We start from the raw sequence: 9498 nt of genomic DNA on the forward strand, positions 1-9498 counted from the left end.
ACAGCCAAGCCCCATGACCTTCAGTAACGGCGTGGTGAGGACACAGGGAAGGGAGGCTCATGGGGAGCAGGTGCCTGGAGCAGAGGAGGACGACAGCGTGCGCTCCGGCCGTGCCTTCACCGCTCCTGTCCCAGACAGACTCGTCCGGGCAGTTGGCTTGCATCACCTCTGGCTTCCTCAGGACGGCACTGGCCTTGGCCATTCCTGAAGCAACGTGAGCCGAGGTGCACTGCCCCCTAGAGGAGGCCGAGGGAGTTGCAGGCGGCCGGCTTCTTGGTTTTCGTGTCTCTTCTGGTGCCTGTTTCTTTCTCTGTCAAACAAAGGGGCTGGATCCGTCTATTTCATAGGTGTGTTTAAGTAATTTATGATTGCTATAGTTAGGCTGCACATCAGCTCTAGAAAAGTGCTAGAGTTCAAATTGTGTTGTTTTTCAGTCAGGGATCAAAGGAAACAAGTCACCGTATTTACTTAATGTCTTTATTTATTAATATTTATTTGTTGTGGTATTGGGAGTGAACCCAGGGCCATTATACTTCTGAGATGCACCCTAGCCTTATTTTATTCTTTATTTTGAAACAGGGCCTCACTAAGTTGCTGAGAATTTCAAACTTGGGATCCTCATGTCTCAGCCTTCCAAGTACTGGAATTACAAGGGTATACCACAGGCCTGGCTTACTCTATTTTAATTAGAAAGGAGGTGTGTGTGTGTTGTGTGTTTCTGGGGATGGAACTCAGAGCCTTGTGCATTCTAGGTAAGCATTCTACCACTGAGCAATGCTCTCAACCCCCAGAAAGGGAATTTTTGGGGGTATGGGCATTAGAGATGGAACCCAGAGGTAATCCTCCTCTGAGCTACACCCCTAGCCCGTTTTTGTGGTACTGGGGATTAAACCCAGGAGTATTCTACCTCCACACTACACCCCAACCCTATTATTATTATTATTATTATTATTATTATTATTATTATTATTATTTATTTTTACAGTACTGGGGATGGAGCCCAGGGGCTTTCTATCTCCAAATTACATCCCCGACCTTTTTTTTTTTTTTTTTGCGGGTCTAGAGATGGAACCCAGAGGCATTCGACCTCTGAGCTATACCCCCTGCCCTATTTTTTTATTCTTTATTTTGAAACCGGGTCTCACTGAGTTGTGGAGGGCCTAAGTAGCTGAGGCTGTCTGCAAACCGCAATCCTCAGGTCTCAGCCTCCCGAATGCTGGGATTACAAGCATGCGCCACCACGCCTGGCTTCGACCTTTTTTATTTTTTAATTCTTTATTTTGAAACAGGGTCTGAGTTGTAAAAGGCCTAAGGAGCTGAGGCTGGCTTCGAATCTGCGCAATCCTCCTGTCTCAGCTTCCTACATGCTGGGATTACAAGTGTGCGCCACCACACCCATCTTTATTTATTTATTTATTTATTTATTTATTTATTTATTTATTTTAACTGTGAATGACACTTTGTTTACAAATGAAACCCTGGGAATTCAAACTTGACATTCTTGCTAGTAAGCTTCTTATAGACCCAGAGAAAGCTTCACCTTTATGTTCCAGTTTGGCTGTACTTGGGCTGAATGAACCTTCATGAGCCGCAGGTGTCCAGTTTCACTCAGGGTCTCTTGCCCAGTTTTACTTGGGAACACCAACTCCTCCAGGACTGTGGTGCACACAGCTGTCAGCAGGCAGCTCCTGCACATTTTTATGTTTTTTGCAAGCTGGCTTAAGCAGGGCTGGGGTGCAGCTCAGTGATGGAGTGCTTGCCTATCATCTAAGAGGCCCTGGGTTTGATCCCCAGCACCACACACATGAAGGCTGAGTTGGCTTAAGCAGAATTCTCTGAACAAAGACCACATACTTCCCGCTGAATTTTCTCTCAAATTCTCATACTAGCTGGATTTGAATTTTCTGGGATGATTTCAGTTGGGGGACTGGAACAAAAATTTTGCTAGCTCCTGGCCATCACCAGCCTCGGTTTCCTTGGCTGCCCTGCTCTTCAGCTCCTGAGGCCGGGTCTTAAAGTCTAAGTTCAGACCCAGCAGCAGCAGCGCCTTGGAGGTGCAGACCAACTCACCAGGCTGGTCACCATTGGGCTTCACCACAGCGCCACCCCAGCTGAATGTGGCCTTCTCTGTGTCGAGAGCTGGCTTAGGAAGAGGGGGAATTGGGTGCTTGAAATGACCGTTGAAAAGGCTGTTAGAGTGGGCTCTAAATGGGCCTCTAGGAATAACTCCCAGAACGAGGCTCCAGAAATTGCACTCTACACATTTTGGCATCAAGAGAAAGGCCATGAGCCGGGGGTGGTGGTGCATGCTTGTAATCCAGTACTTGGGAGGCTGAGACAGGAGGATCGTAGGTTCATAGCCAGCCTCAGCTATTTAAAGAGGCCCTCTCAACTTAGTGAGACCTTGGTTCAAAATAAAAAAATAAAAAATAGGGCTGAGGGTATAACTCGGAGGTAGAATGCCCCTGGGTTCAATCCTCAGTATCACAAATAATAAATAAAAAATAAAAATGGGTTGGGGGTGTAGCTTGGAGATAATCCCCCTGGATTCAATCCTCAGTATCATAACACACCCAAAATATTCTTTGTAAATATTTTAGGCTTGGCATGCTTAAAAGAATAGACATGTTGAAAACAATCTGTATTTATTCATTTGTTTATTTATTTGCAGTACTGGAGATAAAACCCAGAAGTGGTCTCCCACTGAGCCACATCCCCAGCTCTCCTCCCACCTTCTTCTTTTTCTTTTTGTGGTACTGGGGATTGAACCCAGAGTCATTCTACCTCCAAGCTACACCCCTAGCCCTTTATATTTTTTGTTTTGAAATAGGGTCTCACTAGGTTGCTGAGAGTCTTGCTATATTGCTGAGGCTATCCTCAAACCTGCGTTCCTCTTGTCTTAGCCTCCCCTGTACTGAGATTACAGATGTGTGCCACCATGACTGGCTCCCAGTCCTTTTTTTGTTTACATTATTATTAACTATCACTTGGTACAGGAACTCATTGATTTGCTGAGAGTCCTGCTAAATTGCTGGGGCTGGTCTTGAACCTGCAATCCTCCTGTCTCAGCCTCCCAAGTACTGGGATTACAGGCATGTGCCACCACGTCTGGCTTTTTTATTTTGACACAGGTCTGCTAAGTTTCCCAGGCTGGCCTGGAATTTATGATCCTCCTGCCTCAACCCCCTCAGGCATGCAATGCCATACCAGGCTGACAATCCACATCCTGAATGGGTATCTTTTCCAGTGAGGACAAATCCTTTCCTTCTCTGTGAAAGGAGGATCTGATGTAATCCAGCTGCTATCGCGTGCCTAACTGGTTCTCCAGAGCATGGAGCTGGGCTCAGATGCAAGCCAACAGCAGCTTCTGAAGAACGGCCATCATTGGCAATAGCACGCTCGACTCCAAGACCTCAGGCCCTGCGCTGTGGTTCTGTGTGGGAGCTCACACAGCGTGTGTATAGCGTCCTGAGTTGCCAAGGGACTCTACATACCCCTGATCTACTAGGTCATAAACCCCCAAATACATACACTGCAGCCTGTAACAACTGCTGAGCATTCTTTCTCTGGGTCCATCGAAGCTGGTAGTTTCTGGGCTACCTGCAAACAAATCAGTTCTGCAAGATGAGACCCAGTGGAGCTCGGAGTTTCCCACCATGGCGGAATGTACAGCGAACAGCTCACCTTTCCCCTTAGAGGGGGTGCTGCCACGCACCAGGCCACTGCTCTGGACTCTTAGAACATCACAAAGTTGGAAATTCCCTTAATTTCCAAAGACTCCTATCCTTTAGAATATCTGCTTTACAAGGCATTTAGGTCTTTCCCACTTCTGGGCTTATTAGGCCCAGAAACATGCAGAATATGTTCTGGGAGATGAGAGATGAAGTGCCTGCAGGTTAGATTTGAAAAGAACTAGGGAAGTGATGTAATCCCCATGCAGGACAGTGAGATGCGCTGTTGACCCTGACAGGTGAAATTGGCTTGTTTTCTACTCTTAGGGCAAGAAGAAACATCCCAGGTCAATATTCATATTCACTTGCGTGGCTGCAGGTTCCAGGGCAGGTGTCAATTTGCTTCACAAAGAGATCATATCTAAGCCAGGCGTGGTGGCACACCCTTGTAATTTGGTACTTGGGAGGCTGAAACAGGAGAATGGTACAGGTTCGAAGCCAGTGCCAGGTACTTAGCGAGGCTTTCATCAACATAGTGAGACCCTGTTTACAAATAAGACATAAAACACGTGTGGAAGTGTAGTCCAGAAATAGAAAGCCCCTGGGTTCCATCTATCCCCAGTAACACACACACACACACACACACACACACACACACACACACACACACACACACATAGAGAGAGACTATATCTGGTCAGGCATGGTAGTATATACCTGTAATCCCAGTACTTGGGAGGCTGAGACAGGACGATTGCAGGTTCAAGAATTGCCAGCCGCAGCCATTTAACAAGACCCTCAGCAATGTAGCAAGACCCTGTTTCAAAATAAAAAATAAAAGTCAGGCATGGTGGTGCATGTCAGCAATCCCAGTATGTGGGTGGCTGAGATAGGAAGATTGCAGGGTCAGGGACAGTCTCAGCAACTTAGCGAGTCTCTCAGCAACTGGGCAAGACCTTGTTTAAAAACAAAAAAAGCCAGGCATGGTGGCACACACTTTTAATTCCAGTACTTGGGAGGCTGAGACAGGAGGATAGCAGGAGCCTCAGCTACTTAGTGAGGCCCTCCAAAACTTAGTGAGACTCTGTTTCAAAGTAAAAAATAAAGAGTCAGCCGTGGTGGCACATGCCTGTAATCCCAGCATTTGGGAGGCTGAGACAGGAGGATCCCGGTAGGTGGACAGCCCCAGCTACTTAGTGAGGCCTTTACAACTCAGTGAAACCCTGATTCAAAATAAAGAATAAAAAATAGGGCTGGGGGGGGGTGGAGCTCAGAGGTAGATTGCCCCTGGGTTCCACCCCCAGTACCTCAGAAAGAAAGAAAAAAAGAAAGGAAGGAAGGAAGGGAGAAGGAAAGAAAAAAAGAAAGGAAGAAAGACATTAAATCTACAATAATAGCTTTGAGTCCAGTCTTGCATAGCCCCAACAAGTCAAACATAGATGAGAAAGAAACCATCACTCCTGAATCTCATCTTTTAAAAATTTATTTAATTAATTAATTAATTAATTAATTTTTGCGGGTCTGAGGATGGAACCCAGGAGCATTCGACCTCCGAGCTACAGCCCCTGCCCTATTTTTTTATTCTTTATTTTGAAACTGGGTCTCACTGAGTTGCAGAGGGCCTCACTAAGTAGTAGCTGAGGCTGTCCATGAACTGCGATCCTCCGGTCTCAGCCTCCTAAATGCTGGGATTACAAGCATGCGCCGCCACGCCCGGCTCCTGAATCTCATCTTTAAGCATGGCATTGATATTTCATTCCCTCAGGGACGCATATTGCTGTGACTTGTGATTTGGGCAGGGAAGGGCAATTCCAGGAGTTTCCTTCTGTTTTTACCACAACAGCTGTGAAGATTCTACCAGCCACCAAGTGTCTATGACAACCATGCCCATAGGAACTGGGAAATAACCACAGAATGACCCAGGCCCAAAGTCCTTTTTATCACCTGACCCCTACGTATTAGTTTTAGGGCTGTGACAAAGCATAAGCTGCGTGGCTTAAACAATAGAATCTGTCCCACAGGTCTGGAGGTGGAGGTCCTAGATCAAGGTGTTGCCAGGGCTGGCTCCTAGGGCCCTGAGGGAGGATCTCTAGCTGCTGGAGAAGCTAGCTTGCTGGCAGGCTTGGGCTTCTGGCGTACCATCATCCTTGACTCCACCTGTATCCACATCTAAATCCCTCCCCACTTTTCTCATGATACTGAGGATTGAACCCAGGGGTGCTGAGCCATACCTCCAGCCTTTTTATTAGTTTTGAAATAGGATCTCACTGAGTTGCTTAGGCTGGCCTTGAACCTGTGATTCTCCTGTTTCAACCTCCCAAGTACTGGATCACAGGTGTGCATCACATCTGGCCAACTTCTGCCCTTATATGTGGATGCCTATTATACTGTTTTATGGGGGCTGTGCTGTTCTTGACCTCATTTTCAGTATATCTGCAGTGACTTTATTTTCAAATAAGGCCACATTTTGAGGTACTGGGGTTTAGGACTTTAATGACTTTTGGGTGGGGGATACAATTCAATCCAGACACCCTAAGGGCCTTAATTCTAACAAGTAGACAATAAAACAGGTCCCTTGGGATTTGTCCTGGCTTGGGGTTCGTCTCCAGGTCATCATTAAAGGCCTTCAAGGTATTTCCATCTCCCTAAGCACAGGAGCATAGGTAAATGTGTCAAGATCCCTTGGAGAAAGCTAGAAGATTGATGATGCAGTTATGGTGGTATTGATGGATGCTCCTTCAGCGTACCCAACACCCCTTTATTTAAGGGCCCTAGCTCTGAAAATTCAATGTCCACAACTCTTCATTTTGGAGGCTCAAAACAGGCCTGTATTTGACAGGCCATAGGTTTTGTTTTGTCATATAAACCAAGTAGGACATTAGTAGGTTACCCATAATATTTCATTACTCCAGCATTGTTGCCCGGGCAACGGCTATAGTACTCCTCATCCCTACTGATGGGATTCAGATTCAGTGGTCTCATCTCTCCGTCTCATTTCCGGCCTAGGGAGGGCATATACTACACAGCACTTCTGTTTGGGATGACAGGGCTGGGGTGTAGCTTTGTGGTAGAGTGCTTGCCTAGCATGCATGAGGCTCAGTCCCCAGACGGTGACCAGGCATGCCTCTCCTAGCCCCTTTGAAAGTTGACTGCAAGTGTCCTTCTAGCTTTGAACATGACTTCTCTCCCTGGTCTCAGGGAAACTCATTTTTTTTTTTTTTTTTTGGTGTGTGTGTGTATTTTGCTGGGGATTGAACCCAGGTGCGTTCTGCCCCTGAGCTATACCTCTAGCCCCCTTTTTTTGCGATCCTGGGATTACAAGGATGTGCCACCACGTCCAGCTTCCTTCTTACATTTTTATTTTGAAATAAGGTCTAAGTAGCCAGGCGTGGTGGCGCACGCTTGTAATCCCAGCGCTTGGGAGGCTGAGACAGGAGGATCGCACAGGTTCAAAGCCAGCCTCAGCTACTTAGTGAGGCTCTCAGCAACTTAGTGAGACCCTGTTTCCAGATAAAGTATAAAATAGGCCTGAGAGAGGTAGAAAAACCCCCTGGGTTCCACCCCCAGTACCACCAAAAAAAAAAAAAAAAAAAAAAAAAAAGAAATAGGGTCTGTTGTAGAGGCTGGCCTCAAACCTGCCATTCTCCTGTCTCAGCCAGCTGCCTTTTTGACCTAATCTACTATCTTCCCCATCTTAGTCCACCAAAAGCCTGCGTTGTACTGCTCATGTGCAGTGTGCTCTTCCTCTAGACAGTCATACTTCTCTCCTGCGACCAGTTCTTGTCTCTGATAAAATACTATTTTATCAAAGGCCTTATACTAACCACCTACAGCAGCACCATCTCTGCTCTTCCCTGTTCTGTCCTCAGCATACCTATCCTCGCTGTGATTATACACAATGGCGTCCCCCATCAGAGCACAAAGTTCACAGAAATAAGAGTTTTGTTTTCCTCATTGCTGGATTTCATACCTGAAATGCAGTAGGTACTTGGAATGAATGAAGGTTATATGAAAAGGAAATTAAACTAGGTCGCGGTGTTCTCAGAAGGAACTTTCCCAATGCACTACCCGTGTTCCCCCCTAGGTGTCGCTGATGGGCCTTCTCCCTGCTAATGCCCGGGAGATGGCAGTAGTGTTGCCACGGATTGGAACAATTTTTTCTAGTCTCCGGTCTAGAGTTCTGGGCTTTCTTTCTTTCTTTTTCTTTTCTTTTTTTCTTTTTTTTTTTTTTTGTGGGTCTGGGGATGGAACCCAGGGACATTCGACCTCCAAGCTACACCCCTTGTCCTATTTTTAATTATTTTGAAACAGAATCTCACTAAGTTGCAGAAGCCCTCACTAAGTAGCTGAGGCTGTCTGCGGACCACGATCCTCCTGTCTCAGCCTCCTGAATGCTGGGATTACAACTGTGCGCCACCACGTCCGGCTTGGGCTTTCTTTGATGATACCCAGAATTTCCTTTAACTTATTTCTTATTCCTACAGGAGGAAAAAACATGGGACTTTACCAAAAGCATTTTCAGTACACCATCTCAATCTTTGCAGCCCCATAATTAGGCTTATTATCTCATTTTGGTTAAGTGAAAACAAACTCAGAGAGTAAGCTAGGTCCTAAGCCCCATAACATTAAGCAGAGCCCAGGTAAGGAATACAGGTTTAAGAGTAAACTGAGCCCCTCCAACAGACTTCTTTGATTTTATCCAAGTTAACTGTTCTCTTGATGAGGCTTCAAGAGAACTGCAAATCTTGAGTAACTTGCATTTCAGAGGTCTCCAGACTGTCTGACTCTTTCCAACAGCTTCCTTTGGTCACACAGGGATACCCTCTAGGACACTTTCTTCCAGAGACCCAAAGTTCATTAACAGCATTTCCTGTCCCACGTGCAAGGAAAGATGCTAAATTGGACTGCAGTGCCCAAAAGATAAGAATCTTCCATGCTGGCTGTTGTCCTGACTCATCCTCAATGTAGAAAAACAGGCCCGGAAGACAAAGAGCAGGTGCATCTGCAAAAGGAAACAGAAAACCATCTGGTCCTCAGGGAAAGAGGTTTTCAATTCTTCCTCTGGGCCCAGGGCTAAGGGGACAGAGGCTTGGCATGTGCGTGGATGGAAGCTCCTTACATACGGTCTAAGAAGGAAATTGAGGACTCGAGAGTAACTGACTCACACTATCACAAAGTAAGTTAGTGCCAGATTTGGAATCTTGCACTGGGTCTCAAGAACATCTTAATTTTCCTTCTGCATATGAGCTTTCATTTCTAAGGCATTATATCTAGACAGTGCCAAAATTTCAAGTAACTAACTTAGCTCATTTCTGATGAATTTGTAAGGTCACATAAAATTATGTTCTCCTCTCTCCTTTCATTACAAATGATTAAAATAGATTGCCCAACTTAAGAAAGCTTTTTTGGAAGGGAGAGTGGTGGTCATGTACCTGAGAACACAGCAAGCACCTATGCCATCGCTTGGTGATCATGCAGAATCAGTACATCTCCTCCTCCAATAAGAAAACTCCGCTCCCCAACCTGTGACCACGGAATGCTCATGGAGACTTCTTGAGCGGAAATGGCACTGCTACCCCTGCCCTCCTCTGAGGCATGGGACTAACAATGTCTATAAGGCAGAAAGGGTACGTCAAGCTTTAACAGGAAAACTGTACAGTTGCCTATAGAGGGCAAACAAAGTTCATTTTAAACTACTGTTCCCTGTCAGCTGACTCAGCTAACAATTCTTCAGTCTAACTACAAAGTCCAAAACAAGCCTGGCTGTGCTTCCTGTCGTGCTAGGAGAGTCACTGGTTCATAGACAACTCCACTGTAGTTGGATTTG

This window comes from Muscardinus avellanarius (genome assembly GCF_963383645.1).
Source record: "Muscardinus avellanarius genome assembly, chromosome: 3".
NCBI lineage: Eukaryota > Metazoa > Chordata > Mammalia > Rodentia > Gliridae > Muscardinus > Muscardinus avellanarius.